Here is a 17,728-nt window from a genome sequence, read left to right on the forward strand (position 1 = left end):
GGGTTGCAGGCTCAATCCCCAGTGCAGGGTGTGCAGGAGGCAGCTGACCAACGATTCTATTGATATTTCTATCTCTTTCTCCCTCTCCCTTTCTCTCTAAAATCAATAAAAATATATTTTTTTCAAAAGCACAGGATAAACCAGCAAACAAAACTGAAACAACTCATATATACCGAGGGGAGGGGTTTGAGGGACTGGACGAAAAAGTTGAAGGAATTAAAAAGTACAAATGGGCCTAACGGGCGTGGATGTGGTTGAGTGCTGACCTATAAACCAGGAAGTCAGGGTTCGATCCCCAGTGTGGGGCGTGCAGGAGGCAGCTGATCAATGATTCTCTCTCATTATTGACATTTCTATCCTTCTCTCCCTTCCTCTCTCTGAAAAAAATAAAAAGTGCATATGCATACCCTGGCCAGTGAGGCTCAGTTTGTTGGAGTGTCGTCCCACACACCAAAAGGTGGAAGGTTCGATTCCCAGTTAGAGCATATAGCCAATTTGTGGTTTAGATCCCCAGTCAGGGCCCAGGCAAGAGGCAGCCAATCGATGTTTCTCTCACATACTAGTAAGTGATTTTGCTCTCTCAATCAATCAGAGTTGGGGGGACAAGTACACATGGCTAATTGCATAATAGACATGAGGTTGTAAAGTACAGCATGGGGAATACAATCAATGGCATTGCGATGAATATGTATAGTACCGCCCAGCTTCTTGGGATATGAGGGGGAGCACTTTGTAGATTGACTACTAAGCTGTATACCTGAAACTGGTACAAAATAGAACTGAATATAAATTGTAATTGAAAAAAATTTTTTTAATAAAAATAAAAATGTTTTGATGTCTTAATAAAAAATCCCTCCACCCCATACCTATTAGAATAGCCTAAATCCAGAATACTAACAACACCAAATGCTGATGAGGAGAAACAGGAACTCTCATTCATTGCTGGTCAAAATGCAAAATGGTACAGCCACTTTGAAAAACAGTTTGGCAACTTACAAAATTAAACACAGTCTTACCATATGATGCAGCAATCGAGCTCCTTGGTATTTACTCAAATAAGATGAGAAAGTATGTCACGTAAACACTTATACACAGATGTTACAGCAGCTTTACTTATAATTGCTAAAACTTGGAGGGAAAACCAAGGTATTCCTCAGTGAATCATTAAATAAACTGCGGTACATCTGAGCAATGAAGTATTATTCAGCATTAAAAAAGAAATGTGCTATGGAGCCTTGAAAATACATATTACTAAGTGAAAGAAGCCAATATAAAAAGCTATGTACTGTATGATTCCAACTATAAGACATTCTGGAAAAGGCAAATATATAGAGAGTAAAAAGATCAGTGATTGCTCGGGCTTAGGAGGGAGGGTGGAATGAAGGAAAAAATAGGTGAGGCACGGAGGATTTTTAGGGCAGTGAAAATACTATACCAGGTATATGATACTATAATGGTGGACACATCTCATTATATATTTGTCCAAACCTATCAAGAATGAACCCTAATGTTACCTATGGACTTTTGGGTGATAATGATATGCCAATATAGTGGTACCAAACGTAGTGGTACCAAATGTACCACTCCAATGGTGGATTACTGATAATGAGCTAGTTATGGATGTGAGGGGATAGGAGGTATGGGGGGAACCTCTACCTTCTTCTCGAGTTTGCTGTAAATCTAAAACCACTCTAAAAAAAAAAAGAGAGAGAGAAACCAAGATGGCGGCATAGGTAAACACTGGAAATTGCTGCCTCACACAACCACTTCAAAAATACAACTAAAAGACAAAACGGACATCATCCAGTACCACAGGAAGGCTGGCTGAGTGGAAATTCTACAACTAGAAGGAAAGAGAACAGCATACCGAGACTCAGAGGAGGTACAGAAGTATAGTACAGAGGTACGGAGGCACACGTGGAAAGGGCTGGCAACTGAGGACACAGTTGTCTTTTTCAATCGGGAGGGAGACACAAGCTCCCGACTGCTCTGAACTCCAGTTCTGGGCGAGTCTCTGGGGAGAAACTGGACTGTCTGGCATCAGTCGGAACTCGAGGGCAGCTTTCTCTCAGAGGTGCTTGCAGGACCCGGGGCCTCTTAGGGCAGGGCTGAGGATCAGCCATAGCTGTTTGTTCTGGCCTGTTGATTCCCTGAGACCCCACACCACCCAAGCTGTGTGCAGGGGCTTTTGCATATGAATGGCCTGGCCCTTTGCAATCTAAAATTACCTAACAAACGGCAGCTGGGTCAGAGAGACCCAGAACATCCAAAAGAAGGCCCAAGGCCCCACAGCAGCTTGCACTGCTTCACAGCTGGGCCTCATCTGGGCACCTGCAAACCCCAAACAAAGAGGAATCTGCAGATCTCTCCATAGCTCCTGCTGGGTAGCCTTAGGCAGAGGCTAAATTAGCACCTCCTTAGATCCAAGAGCCAGTGTACCCAGTGGTCAGAGTGGGACCATCCAGATTACAAATCCTCAGTTCCATAAGGGAAACATTCAGGGGGCAGACTCAGTGAGTACCAAAGCCCCACTGAAGCAAGTCTTGCCCCAGAAGGGTGTCTCCAGCACAGAAGTTCTCCCAATGTAGACACAGCTGATTCTCACAGCCAATTGGCCTGGAGGTCAATTCCTCCCAGTGATACCTACAACAATCAAAGCTTAACTACAACAAGACTGTGCATAAAGCCCACAAAGGGGTGCACCAAGAGTGTCCACCTCAGGTAATTGGTGAGGGTGAGCCACTGGGCCCTATAGGACACCTAGCACAGAAAGCCACTCTATCAACACAGAGAAGCATAAAAAATGCGGAGATGAAGAAACAGGTCACAAATGACAGAAATGGAGGAAAGCAAACGAGTGGATATAGAGTTCAAAATCACGGTTATAAGGTTTTTCAAGTATTTTCTAGAAACCGCCAATAAATGTAGTGAGACCCTCAAGAAATCTAGTGAGACCCTCGAGGTTATGAAAAAGGACCAACTAGAAATTAAGCATACACTGACTGAAATAAAGAATACTATACAGAGTTCCAACAGCAGACTAGAGGATCGCAAGAATCAAGTCAAAGATTTGAAATAGGAAGCAAAAAACACCCAAGCTGATAAACAAAAAGAAAAAAGAATCCAAAAATATGAAGATAGTGTAAGGAGCCTCTGGGACAACTTCAAGCATACCAACATCCCAATTACAGGGGTGCCAGGAGAAGAGAGAGAGCAAGATATTGAAAACCTATTTGAAGAAATAATGACAGAAAACTTCCCCTACCTGGTGAAAGAAAGAGACTTACAAGTCCAGGAAGCACAGAGAACCCCAAACAAAAGGAATCCAAAGAGGACCACACCAAGACACATGATAATTAAAATGCCAAGAGCAAAAGACAAAGAGAGAATCTTAAAAGCAGTAAGAGAAAGACAGTCAGTTTCCTACAGGGGAGTACCCATACGACTGTCTATCCCTCCCCCTTCCTCTCTGTAAAAAGTCAATAAAATATATTTTTTAAAAAAAAGAAGAGGAAGAAGAAGAAAAAGGTAAAGATACAAATTATGAACAACAAATACACATCTATCAACAAGTGAATCTAAAAATCAAGTGAATAAATAATCTAATGAACAGAATAAACTGGTGAACATAATAGAATCAGGGGTACAGAAAGGGAGTGGACTGACTATTCTCGAGGGGGAAAGGGGTGTGGGGGTGCGGGAAGAGACTGGACAAAAATTGTACACCTATGGATGAGGACAGTGGGGGGGGCGGGGGGGTAAGGGCAGAGGGTGGTAAGGGAACCGAGTGGAGGGAAGCTATGGGGGGAAAAAAGAGGAACAACTGTAATAATCTGAACAATAAAGATTTAATTTTAAAAAAAATAATAATTTCTTTAAAAAAAAAAAGTGTAGATTATCAAGTGCCTAGGATCCATCCCTCCACAGAAATGATGAAGCTGGCAAAAACTGTAAGAATCAACTTTTTCAGAACTCTAGAATCTAATCAGAAATGTACTACAATCAGGACAGTGCTTAGTGAAAAAGGGGGCTGTACATTTTGTCACTTAAAGAAATCTTACCAGGTCACTCACCAACAACTGAAATAATGGAATGGAAACTTTAGGAACCACCTATGACAAGGAGTACAGTCTTTGCAAAAATAGTTTAGAAGTCATTAAATAAGTGAATGATTGCAGCCACTGAAAGCAACAACAGCAAACCTTGGGGAGGAGGAATATTCTGATTTCCAGAGCCACCATATTAAAAATTCAAAATGGTTACTTTTTAACAAAAAAATTATTAGGCATGTAAAGAAACATGTATGGCTCATTCACAGAAAGAAAAGAAAAAAAAACAGAGTTCCTGAGGAAGCCAAACATTACACTAATTAGAAAATTCAGCTGTCAGAAATATGCCAAAGAGCTAACAGAAACCATAGGCAAATCTAAAGAAAACAAGTAGAAAAGTGTATCAATATATATCAAATATCAATTAAATCGACAGAAATCACAAAAATAGAATCTATACATATAAAAGCTAATATGCAGTGTCCCCTCGGGAGTTCAACTGGGAGAATGGGAGTTTGATCGATCACTATGACATGCGCTGACCACCGGGGGGGCGGGGGGGAGACACGACCAGTGACAGCAGGGTGCTGAGGGAGTGAGCGAAGGGGGAGGTGGGGGAACCACAGGGTGGTGGGTGGCGCGTGGGTGGTGAGGGAAGGAGGAAGCGGGGAGGTGGGGAACCTGATCAGCCCTGATCCCCGGCCATGCCTAGAGACCCTACCTGTGTACCATGCACGGGGCCTCTAGTCAAATGTAATTTCTAAAGCTGAAAAGTACAATAACTAAAAACTTCACTGAATTTTAGAGGGGTTAACATAAAACTTCAATAGGTAAAAGAATAAATGACCATGAAGACAGGTAAAATTATCTAGTCTGAGTAGAAAGAGAAAACAACTAGCCTGACCGGCTTTGCTCAGTGGTTGAGCGTCAACCTATGAACCAGGAGGTCACAGTTTGATTCCTAGTCAGGGCGTATGCCTGGGTTGAGGGCTCAATCCCCAGTGTGGGGTGTGTAGGAGATAGCTGATAAATGATTCTCTTTCATCACTAATGTTTCTATCTCTCCCTCTCCCTTCCTCTCTGAAATCAATAAAAATATTTAAAAAGAATAAAAATATTTTTTTAAAAAAGGAAAGAGAAAATAAATAAAGACAAATGAAAACAGCCTAAGAGACCTGTAGACAGCATCAAGGGTACCAATACATACAAAATGAGAGGTCCAGAAGAAAAGGAGGGAGAAAAGGGGGCATAAAGAATAATTGAAGAAACAATGGCCAGTCTACATATCTTAAGAAATTCAATGAACCCCAAAGAGAATAAATTCAAGAGTCACACTGAGATGAAGTATAATCAAATTCCTGAAACCCAAGAAAACAAGATAATCTTAAAAGCAACAAAAGTAACTCATTGTGAGAAACCACAGAAGCCAGAAGGTAGTGAAATTACATATTTACATTTGATCTTAGCCAAAAAATGGAGAAGCAATGAAATAGCATATTTAAAGTGCTAGAGGGAAAAAGCTGTCAACCAACAAATCTGTATGTGACAAAACTATCTTTCCAAAATAAAGATATCAACTTACAGCATGACAGTGTGAGAAGCTCAAGTAACCTGCTCCCTACTGAAACTGATAAAAATTATTTTTAACAACAACCTTTTATAAAGTCTTTGGAAACAGTTCTAAGGACAAGCAGCAAATGAAGAGACACCTATTCAAGAATAGTTTCAAAAATTCGTAAGAAAGGTGTGTCAGTAGTATTTGAACCAAGTCTACTCCCTCCCTCCAGCTCCCATCTTAACTCAAGGAAGTGGAGATTCCACTCAAAGACTCCTGCAGCCAAGAACACAGGGCACCCTCTCCCCCTCAGATCCTATTCAGAAAGCTTTCTTCCAAGGAGGAACGGAGCATTAGAGTTTCCCATCCAGCCCCCAGCTGCTTCTTGCTAGGGCTGAGTCCTTGACAACTGTGGTTGAGAGGCAGAGGTTCTCTTCTGCCACCTAGCACCACTGATTGAATGTAGACTTTAACTGGGTGTGGTGCATGGAAAAGACTGGGCTCCTGGGTTGTGAGGAAAGGCAAACTGAAAAGATCGTTGGCTATGCCTTCCCTTCCACCAAACACTCAGCTAAGAGAGCAGAACTGTCACTCAGAGAGAAACTTGCCATTGTTCCTATCCCTACCGCCAGAGACCAGGCTGAGAGCTTTTGTACCAGGAAGAAAGCAGATACTAAAACAGGGGTGGGCAAACTTTTTGACTCGAGGGCCACAATGGGTTCCAACTGGACTGGAGGGCCGGAACAAAAGCATGGATGGAGTGTTTGTGTGAACTAATATAAATTCCAAGTAAACATCATTACATAAAAGGGTATGGTCTTTTTTTTTTTTTTTAGTTTTATTCATTTCAAACGGCCGCGGGCTGTAGTTTGCCCACGGCTGTACTAAAATCAAGAGCTCCTAGGAACTCACTTCATTTGCAAGAGCATGGTGAAAGAACACTGAAAAAGAGAATGAGGTTTCAGTGAAAAGGCAATTAGGAAGATTCCAAATACACCGTAAACTGTAGGACAATTAGTTTGCAGAGAACTAGGGAATAAGGCAACTGGGAATTCTGGGGTCAAAACATCAATCACTAATTTCAAAAACTTTATCCACAAAGGACCTGCAGTTTGACTGGATTAGTTTTCAGTACCCCAAGGTATTGTGGAAAACAATTAAACAATCATTCCAGTTAGTGGAGTTTGGCTGCTGGGTGTGATCAGAGAAAGACAGCCCTAACAAAACCACTTCCACCCCAGGGTGATTGTGGGCATATTCAAATTGCACCTCCCTATGGAGCAACATCAGGGCACTAACCTGGTAGGAAAGGAGATCACAATGAAATAGCACTTTACACCACTAGGATGGCTAGAATTGGATCATCAGATAATGACAAATGTTGGTGAGAATGTAGGCAATCTGAGCCCTCACATACTGCCAGTGTGTGTGTAAAATAGTGCAGCCACTTTGGGAAAGAGTCTGACGTTTCTCAAACAATTAACCATAGCGTTATCATATGACCCATCAATAACACTCGTAAGTATACACCTAGAAAAATGAAAATATGTCTACACAGAAATTGTAATGAATGTTTTAGCAGAATTCTCCTTTTTAATTGGAACTAAACTATATAGACTAATTCATGTCATTATCTGGTGAGTGGAATGGGTGGTAATACTCCACCATTCTTATTGAAATATAACTGACATACAACATTATATTAGTTTCAGGTGTACAACATAATGGACATTTGCATACACTGCAAAGTGATCACCACACTAAGGCTATTTACCATCTGTCACCATACAAAGTTAACATATTTTTTCCTTCGATGAAAACATTTTAAGATTTACTTCCTCAGCAAATTTCAAATTTGCAATACAATATTGTTGACCACAGTCACTATGCTGTACACCACATCCCCATATTTATCTTTTAAGTGGAAGTTTGTAACTCCTGATCACATTCAACTATTTCACCCACCCAGAATTATTCTTAATCACCTCAAGATGGAAACAATCCCAATGTCCATTAATGGATGAACAAATAAACAAAATCTCAAATATCCATACTACAACAAGGATGAAACTTGAAGCACTGTGCTAAGTGAAAGAAGCCAATCACAAAAGACAGGGGGGTGGGAACAGCCGGGAAGAGGTCAATGGGGGAAAAAGAAGACATATGTAATACTTTAAACAAGAAAGAATTTAAATTTTTTTTTAAAAAAATCACAAAAGACAACACATTTTATTATATTATTCCATTCATATGAAATATTCATAACTGGGAAATCTATAAACAAAAAAAAGTATTAGTGGTTGCTTAGAGCTGGGTAGATGGGGTTCAAGGAGGTATGGGGTTATAGCTAACGAATATGGACATCTTGAGGTGATGAAAATTGACTGTGGTGATGCCTACACATATACTAAAAACCACTGAATTGTACACTTTAAATGGGTAAATTGCATGGTATGTGAATTATATTTCAATAAATGTCAAAAGAGAACTGAAAGGAGAAATTAAGGCATTCTCAGATAGCCCTGGCCGGTAGCTCACTTGGTTAGAGTGTCATCCCAATACACCAAGGCTGTGGGTTCAACCCCAGGTTAGGGCACATACAACAACCAATCAATCAATCAATCAATACACAAATAAGAGGAACAAATCGATGTCTTTCTCTCAATCAATAAATACATTTTTTTAAAAAGGATTATCAAAGGGAGTTCTTCAGGCTAAAATGGAAGGATAACAGACAGTAACTCAAAAGCATAAAAGAAATAAAGAATATGGGTAAAGGTAACTACATAGCTAAATATAAAAAGCCAGTATCATATTTTTGCTTTATAACTCCTCTTTTTCTTTCTTTTCTATATGACATAAAAAGCAATGGACAGGATGAACCTAAAATTCATATGTAATGGCAAGGGGCCCCATATAGCCAAAACAATTTTGAAAAAGAACAAAGTTGGAGGACTGACTTTGCCCAGTTTTAAAACTTATGACATACAATCTATAGTAATCAAAACAGTATGGTACTGGCATAAGGATAGACACAGAGACAAATAAAGTGAATTTGAAAGACCAGAAATAAATTCATATATCTCTGGCCAATTGATTTCAAAAAGGGTGCCAAGACCATTCAATGAGAAATAAAGCCTCTTCAAAAAATGGTGCCTGACTGTTTTGGCTCAGTGGTTGAGTGTGGACCCATGAACCAGAAGGTCATCAGTTCGATTCCCAGTCAGAACATATACCCCAGGTAAGGGCTTGATCCCCAATAGGGAACATGCAGGAGGCAGCTGATCTTTGATGTTTCTCTTTCATTGATGTTTCTGTCTCTCTATCCCTCTCACTAAAATAAATCAATATAAACATATTTTTTAAAAATGGTGCTGGGACAACTGTCTATACACATGTAAAATAATGAAGTTGGACCTCGCATTATATAGGAAATTAACTCAAAACACATCAATGACATAAATGTAAGAGCTAAGATCATAGGACACTTAAGAGGAATACTTGGGGATAAATCTTCAAGACCTTGGATTTGGAAAGGAAATTCTTATATATGACACCAAAAGCACAAGCCACAAAAGAAAAAAATAGATACATTAGGCTTCAAATTTGTACACCAAAGGACATTATCAAAAAGTATTAAAAAATCCTACAGAATGGGGGGGAAATTGCAAATCACACATATATGATAAGTCTATATCCAAAAAATATATATAAAGACTTCTTACAACTCAAAAACAACAAAAAGAACCCATTTTTAAAAAATGAGCTGCCCAATTTTAAAAATGGGCAAAGTACTTGAATAGACATTTCTGGAAAGAAAATACACAAATGGCCAATAAGTACTTGAAAAGATACCCAAAATAATCAGTCATTCAGAAAATGCAAATCTAAACCACAATGACATAATGCTTAAATCATACTAGGATGGTTGTAATTGTTCTAAAAACCAAAAACAGGAAATAACAAGTGTTGGCAAGGAAGTATGGTAATTCTAAGCTTCACTTAAAGAGAAAACATTAAACTATTTTCCACAGTTGCTGTACTATTATGTATCTCAGCAGCAATGTACAAAGGGTTCAATTTCTCTACTTCTTTCCAAGATTTACTTCCTTCTTTAAAAAAAATTAGATTCTACCCTCAATTAACAAGAAACTTCAATTGACCTGTTACTATAATTTAGGTAAAAATAACCTTTTATAATTGACTTTTTTAAAATTTCTCTTCAAAAATATATATAAAAATAACACATGCTAGGCCAGCCGTGGGCAAACTATGGCCCGCGGGCCGGATCCGGCCCATTCAGCTGTTCTATCCAGCCCGCGGAGCCGAAAGAGTAGAGGGTTCTCTTGCTCTCCCCTCCGCTCCTTCACCAGCAGCAGTGTTAACACTCCATCCATGCTTTTGTTCCGGCCCTCCGGTCCAGTTTAAGAACCCATTGTGGCCCTCGAGTCAAAAAGTTTGCCCACCCCTGTGCTAGGCCCTGGCCAGGTAGCTCAGTTGGTTGGAATATCATCCCGATATACCAGGGTTGCAGGTCAGATCACCAGTCGGGGCACATACAAGAATCAATCAGTGAATGCATAAATAAGTGGAACAACAAATCGGTATTTCCCTCTCTCGCAAAAAAAGCAATAAATAAAAATTCTAAACAAACAAACAAAAAACATATGCTAGAAAAAGTCCACATGTCACAAAAATTTAAGAAATGCATAGGAGCTACCCAGAGAAGGGCCCATACAATGTTGCTCTGGGTTCCCACATAACTTACTAGTAAAGGGAAACTTTCAATGTCTGAAGCCCCTGATGTCCAGCAAATGGACGAGGAGGATGTCCTCAAATTCCTTGCAACAGGAACCCATTTAGTTGGCACCAACCTTGACTTCCAAATGGAAGAGTAGTATAAATCTACAAATGTAAAAGTGATGGCATCTGCATCATAAATCTGAAGAGAATCTAGAAGCTTCTCATGGTTACTGATCCCAGGGCTGACCACCAGCCTCTCACAGAGGCATCTTATATTAACCTGCCTACCATTGCTCTTTGTAACAGAGACTCTCCTCTGTTACAGGAAATTGCCATCCCTAGCAACACGAGGGCTTACTCAGTGGGTCTGATGTGGTGAATGCTCGCCCGAAAGTACTGCACATGCGTGGCACCATCTCCCATGAACACCCATGGGAGGTCATGTCTCATCTTAACTTCTACAGAGACCCTGAAGAGATTGAAAAGAGCAGACTGCTGCTGAAAAGGCTTTTGACCAAGGAAGAATTTTAGGGTGAAAGGACTGCTCCAGCTTCAGAGTTCACTGCTGCTCAGCCTGAGATCGCAGACTGGTCTGAAGGTGCAGGTGTCTTCCTTGCCTATTTAGCAGTTTCCTACTGAAGACTGGAGCCCTCAGCCTGCCACTGAAGACTGGTCTGCAGCCCCCACTGCTCAGGGCACTGAATGGGTAGGAACAACCACTGAGTGGTCTCAAACTGTTCTTCCACAAACTTTTAACAGAATGGAAATAAGGTTGATGGAAAAGAAATTGTTTCTAAAAGTGGAAAAAAAGAAATGCATAGGAAAAATAATCACTGTTTAAAACAATTGTTACCTCTAGGGATGAGAGAAGAGAGATGCAATTAGGGATGGGTACACAGAGAACTTCAACTATAATGGTAATGTTTTATTTTTGATGTTTGGTTGGTGTCTGTATATTCCTTAAATATTTCATAACACATAAAGAAAGCCCCCCAAAAAAAGACAAAGAAAAGAAAGCTAATTTTATATGCTTTTTTTATTTTTTTTAAAATATATTTTATTGAGTTTTTACAGAGAGGAAGGGAGAGAGATAGAGTTAGAAACATCGATCAGCTGCCTCCTGCACACTTCCTACTGGGGATGTGCCCGTAACCAAGGTACATGCCCTTGACCGGAATTGAACCTGGGACCTTTCAGTCAGCAGGCCGACACTCTATCCACTGAGCCAAACCAGTTATGGCTAATTTTACATTCTTTCACCTCCACTACCACAACCAAAAGCACAACATCACACTAGATGGATTATTACTCAACTTGCTTTTCTCACATGACAATCCATTATAGCATTAGCCAGCTCAAGAGTATAAAGAGAGGAGAACCAAGATGGCGGCATAGGTTAACACCGGAGTTTGCTGCTTTGAACAACTACTTCAAAAGTGAAACCAAAAAACGGAAGGGACATCACCCAGAACCACAGGAACACTGGCTGAGTGGAAGTCCTACAACTAGGAGGAAAGAGAAACGCATACGGACACTCAGAGGAGGCGCAGTGCTGAAGTCAAATTCTGAGGTGCGGAGGGCGCGGAGCGGGCTGGCGGGGGAGGGCGCGGTTGGCGTTTTCAATCGGGAGGGAGTCGCAGAATCTGAGCTCCAGATACAAGCGAGTCTTTAGGGACCCAGACTCAAACGGGAGAAGCGGGACTGTCTGGCTTCGGTCAGAGCGAGTGCAGCTTTCTCTCCGAGCTTTGCAGCGGGTGCTGGGACTCAGAGAGGCAGAGCCCCTGGGGACGGAACTGAGAGCCGCCATAACTGCTCTCTCCGGCCCACCCTGTTGATCCTGTGCGACCCGCCCCGCCCAAGCCCTGCACAGAGGCATTTGCCAGATAGCCTCAGGCAAAGGCTAGATTAGCACCTCCCTAGAGGACAGAAGTTCTCTCACTGCTGACACAGCTGATTCTCATAGCCACTTGGCCTGGAGGTCAAACCCTCCCTGGTATTAGCTACAACAATCAAGGTTTAACTATAAGACTGCGCACAAAGACCACTAGGGGGTGCACCAAGAAAGCATAACAAAATGCGGAGACAAAGAAACAGGACAAAATTGTCAATGGAAGATATAGAGTTCAGAACCACACTTTTAAGGTCTCTCAAGAACTGTTTAGAAGCCGCTGATAAACTTAATGAGATCTACAAGAAAACTAATGAGACCCTCGATGTTATATTGGGGAACCAACTAGAAATTAAGCATACACGGACTGAAATAACGAATATTATACAGACTCCCGACAGCAGACCAGAGGAGCGCAAGAATCAAGTCAATGATTTGAAATGCGAGGAAGCAAAAAACACCCAACCGGAAAAGCAAAATGAAAAAAGAATCCAAAAATGCGAGGATAGTGTAAGGAGCCTCTGGGACAGCTTCAAGCGTACCAACATCAGAATTATAGGGGTGCCAGAAGATGAGAGAGAGCAAGATATTGAAAACCTATTTGAAGAAATAATGACAGAAAACTTCCCCCACCTGGTGAAAGAAATGGACTTACAGGTCCAAGAAGCGCGGAGAACCCCAAACAAAAGGAATCCAAAGAGGACCACACCAAGACACATCATAATTAAAATGCCAAGAGCAAAAGATAAAGAGAGAATCTTAAAAACAGCAAGAGAAAGAAACTCAGTTGCTGGGGTCCAACCCCAGCGGGTCCAGGGGTCCCCAAAGGTGTGGACGGAGTCGGCAAAGAAGGAATGACATGGAGGCAGCGTTCAGTTGATCAGCAGCCTAGCCAGGATCTCCAGCCAGGATCTCCAGCCAAGTTCTGGTCTGGATCTCCAGAGAGGTTCTGCTTCAGATCTCCAGCCAGGTTCTGTGTCCATGTTCTCTTGCTAGGTTCTCCAGCCAGGTTCAGTCCAGGTTCTCCAGCCAGGTTCAGTCACCAGGTTCTAGTCAGGTTCTCTTGCCCATTTCTGTAGTCAGGTTCAGTCCAGGATCTTTTGCCATGTTCTCTCCAGCGAAGTTCTTCTGTCTCTAGTTCTGTGTGTTCTGTCTTCTTACATCTGTATTTATACCAGTTGATTCCAATCCTATCAATCTCTATTTCAAAGGTTAGGGCGTTTCTTATCTCCATTCCAGGGAGTAAAGATTATGTAGCTTAAGCATGATTGTTCGTAGTTAAAGTGATTAATTACCCACCTGGCACTTAGTTAAGAGGTTTTATTCCCTCCCTAACTTCAGGGGAAAATCCCGACCTGGGGAAACAACCTTTCTCAGAGACCTTGGTTAAAACACATAGTGCCAAGAAGGTGAGCAAACATATTAAGAACAGTATGCCATATATGCCAGGTACCTTGAAACAGCAAGCATGGACCGGCTCCCGGCACTCAGTTACCTACAAGGGAATACCCATACGACTGTCAGCTGATTTCTCAACAGAAACTTTGCAGGCCAGAAGGGAGTGGCAAGAAATATTCAAAGTGATGAATACCAAGAACCTACAACCAAGATTATCCAGCAAAGCTATCATTCAGAATTGAAGGTCAGATAAAGAGCTTCACAGATAAGGAAAAGCTAAAGGAGTTCATCACCACCAAACCAGGATTATATGAAATGCTGAAAGGTATCCTTTAAGAAGAGGAAGAAGAAGAAAAAGGTAAAGATACAAATTATGAACAACAAATATGCATCTATCAACAAGTGAATCTAAGAATCAAGTGAATAAATAATCTGATGAACAGAATGAACTGTTGATTATAATAGAATCAGGGACATAGAAAGGGAATGGACTGACTATTCCTGGGGGGGAAAGGGGTGTGGGGGATGCGGGAAGAGACTGGACAAAAATCGTGCACCTATGGATGAGGACAGTGGGTGGGGAGTGAGGGCGGAGGGTGGGGCGGGAACTGGGAGGAGGGGAGTTATGGGGGGAAAAAAACGAGGAACAAATGTAATAATCTGAACAATAAAGATTTAATTAAAAAAAAAAAAGAGTATAAAGAGGTAAATGTTTCCACGGTTGCAAAATGTCATAATACAAATGTCCGACAATTTATTAAAACATTTTCCTACTGCAACCACTGTGGAAAACAGTATGGAGTTTCCTCAAAAAAATTAAAAATGGAACTTCCATTTGACCCAGTGATCCCACTTCTAGGAATATATCCCAAGAAATCAGAAACACCAATCAGAAAGGATATATGCACCCCTATGTTCATAGCAGCACAATTTGCAATAGCTAAGATTTGGAATCAGCCTAAGTGCCCATCAGCAGATGAGTGGATTAAAAAACTGTGGTACATCTACACAATGGAATACTACCCTGCTGTAAAAAAGAAGGAATTATTCCCATTTGCAACAGCATGGATGGAACTGGAGAGCATTATGCTGAGTGAAATAAGCCAGTTGGAGAAAGATAAATATCACATGATCTCACTCATTTGTGGAATATAATGAACATAAACTGATGAACAAAAACAGATCCAGAGACATAGAAGCATCAAACAGGCCATTAAACCTCAGAGGGAAGGCGGGGGAGTGGGGGTAAGAGATCAACCAAAGGACTTGTATGCATGCATATAAGCATAACCAATGGACACAGACAGTAAGGGGGTGAGGGCATGTGCTGGGGCATGTTCTGGGGAGCTTGGGAGAGGTCAATCTGGGAAAAAGGAGACACATGTAATACTTTAAACCATCGGTCACCAACCTTTCGGACCTCACAGACCACAGGTTTGCGACCACTGCTTTAAACAATAAAAATTTTAAATTAAAAAAAAACAAAAAACATTCTCCTACTGATGAATACATGGGTTGTTTCCAGTTACTTGTCACAAAAACAAAGCTGCAAAGGCATCCTGTTCATGTTCTAATATACTAGTACTTTTGCTAGACCGGCATGGCTCAGTGACTGAACGTCAACCTATGCACCAGGGAGGTCAAGGTTCAATTCTCAGTCGGGACACATGCAGGGGTTTCAGGCTTGATCACCAATGTGGGGCATGCAGGAGGCAGCCAACAGATGATTCTCTCTCATCAATGATGTTTCTCTCTATTATTATTATAAAAACTAGAGGCCTGGTGCACAAAAATATGTGCACTCAGCGGGGGGGGGGGGGGGGGGGGGCTCAGCCTGGCCTGTGCCCTCTCGCAGTCTGGGACCCCTCAGGAGATAATGACCTGCTGGCTTAGGCATGCTCCCGGGTGGCAGAGGGCAGGCCCAATCCCTAGGTGCAGCCCCTGGTCGGGCTCAGAGCAGGGCCGATTGGGGAGTTGGGGCACCGCCCCCTGTCATGCACGGAGCAGGGCGGATCAGGAGGTTGCGATGCCACCCTCAGTCACGCTCAGGGTAGGGCCGATTGGGGTGTTGGGGCACCGCCCCCTGTCACACTCAAGGCAGGGTCGATAGGGAGGTTGTGGCGCCACCCCCTGTCACGCACAGACAGGGCCAATCAGGGGGTTGGGGCACTGCCCCCTGTCACGCACAGAGCAGGGCCCATCAGGGGGGTTGGGGCTCCGTACCCTGTCACGCACAGAGCAGGGCCGATCAGGGGGTTGAGGAGTTCCCCCCTGTCACGCACAGAGCAGGGCCTATCAGGGGTTTGGGGAGCTCCCCCCTGTCACGCACAGAGCAGGGCCGATCAGGGGGTTGAGGAGCTCCTGCCTGTCACTCACAGAGTAGGGCCGATAGGGGAGTTGGGGCACCGTCCCCTGTCACGCACAGAGCAGGGCGGATCAGGGGGTTGGGGCGCCGCCCTCTATGACCCACAGAGCAGGGCCAATCAGGGGGTTGGGGCGCCGCCACTGTCACACTCAGGGCAGGGCTGATGGGGAGGTTATGCTCTACCCCGTCACACACAGAGCAGGGCCCGTGGGGGGGGGGGGGGTTGGGGCGCCGCACCCTGTCACACACAGAGCAGAGCGGATAGGGAGGTTGCGATGCCACCCCTATCAGGCACAGAGCAGGGCTGTTCAGGGGGTTAGGGCACCTTCCCCTGTCACGAACAGAGCAGGGCCGATAGGGAGGTTGTGGCCCCGCCCCCTGTCACACACAGAGCCGCAGGGCGATCAGGGGGTTTGGTCGCTGCCCCCTGTCACGCTGATCCCGGTGCCGGGAGGCCTCACTGCTCCGCTGATTCCAGTGCTGGGAGGCATATTACCCTTTTACTATATAGGATAGAGGCCTGGTGCACGGGTGGGGGCCGGCTGGTTTGCCCTGAAGGGTGTCCTGGATCAGGGTGGGGGTCCCCACTGGGGTGCCTGGCCAGCCTGGATGAGAGGATGATGGCTGTTTGCAGCTGGTCACACCCCCTTCAGGGTGGGGGTCCCCATTGGGGTGCCTGGCCAGCCTGGATGAGGGGATGATGGCTGTTTGCAGCTGGTGACACACCCTTCAGGGTGGGGGTCCCCACTGGGGTGCCTGGCCAGTCTGGGTGAGGGGCTGAGGGCTGTTTTCAGGCTGGCGGGTGACTAAAGCTCCCCACCTGTCCTTTTTTTCTTTTTTTTTATTCTGGGCCAGCTTTAGCTCTGAGGCTTGGCTCCAGCTCTGAGGCCTCGGCTGCTGAAAGCAGGTATCTGGTTATTTTGGGTTCTATAATTGTAACACTGTTGCGGTCCTGCTCACTCCAGCTCTGAGATCCCGGCTGGCTGAAAGCAGGGATCTGCATTTGTTCTATAATTGAAACAATGTTGTGGTCCTGCTGGCTGAAGCCCAGCTGGCTGAAAGCAGGTTTCTGGGGTTTTCTTTAGGTTCTATATTTGTAACAATGTTTCTTAAACTGCAAGCTCAGAGGCCGGCAAGGCAGGCGGGGAACGTTAGCTTCCTCCGTCACTGAAGCAAGCAAGCCTCCTGTTTGCTTCAAGCTGCCTGGCTGCTGGCCGCCATCTTGGTTGGCAGTTAATTTGCTTATTGCCCTGATTAGACAATAGGAAGGGTTAGCGGAGGTACGGCTAATTACCATGTTTCTGTATTATTAGATAGGATAATAATAAATAATTTATTGGTACTTCTATCCCCACAGGATAGATTCTTTTTTTTCCCTTTTCTTTTTAAATTTTTATTTATTGATTTGAGAAAGGGTGGGGGGTGGAATAGGGAGATACACATCCATTTGCTGTTCCACTTATTTATGCATTCATTGATTGCTTTTTGTGTGTGCCCCGACTGGAGATCAAACCCAAAACCATGGCCTATCTTGGCATAGCAGAACAACATTCTAATTTACTGAGTGCTCAGCCAGGGCCTAGTAGAACAGATTATTAAAAGTCAGACTATTAGGTTCCGGTTTTTTATTTCCCTAAATATTGCATTAGAATGCAGTGATGGCGAACCTCTGACACATGTGTCAGAGGTGACATGCAAACTCATTTTTTTGGTTGATTTTTCTTTGTTAA

General features: G+C 43.2%; 1 pseudogene; it reads left to right on the top strand.

Moving 5' to 3' along the window:
* The first annotated feature begins 10,391 nt into the window (after positions 1 to 10,391).
* On the top strand, positions 10,392 to 11,188 carry LOC118653485 (annotated as a pseudogene).
* The last annotated feature ends 6,540 nt before the right edge of the window (positions 11,189 to 17,728 follow it).

Source organism: Myotis myotis, unplaced genomic scaffold (assembly GCF_014108235.1).
Source record: "Myotis myotis isolate mMyoMyo1 unplaced genomic scaffold, mMyoMyo1.p scaffold_m19_p_4, whole genome shotgun sequence".
NCBI classification, from domain to species: Eukaryota; Metazoa; Chordata; class Mammalia; order Chiroptera; family Vespertilionidae; genus Myotis; species Myotis myotis.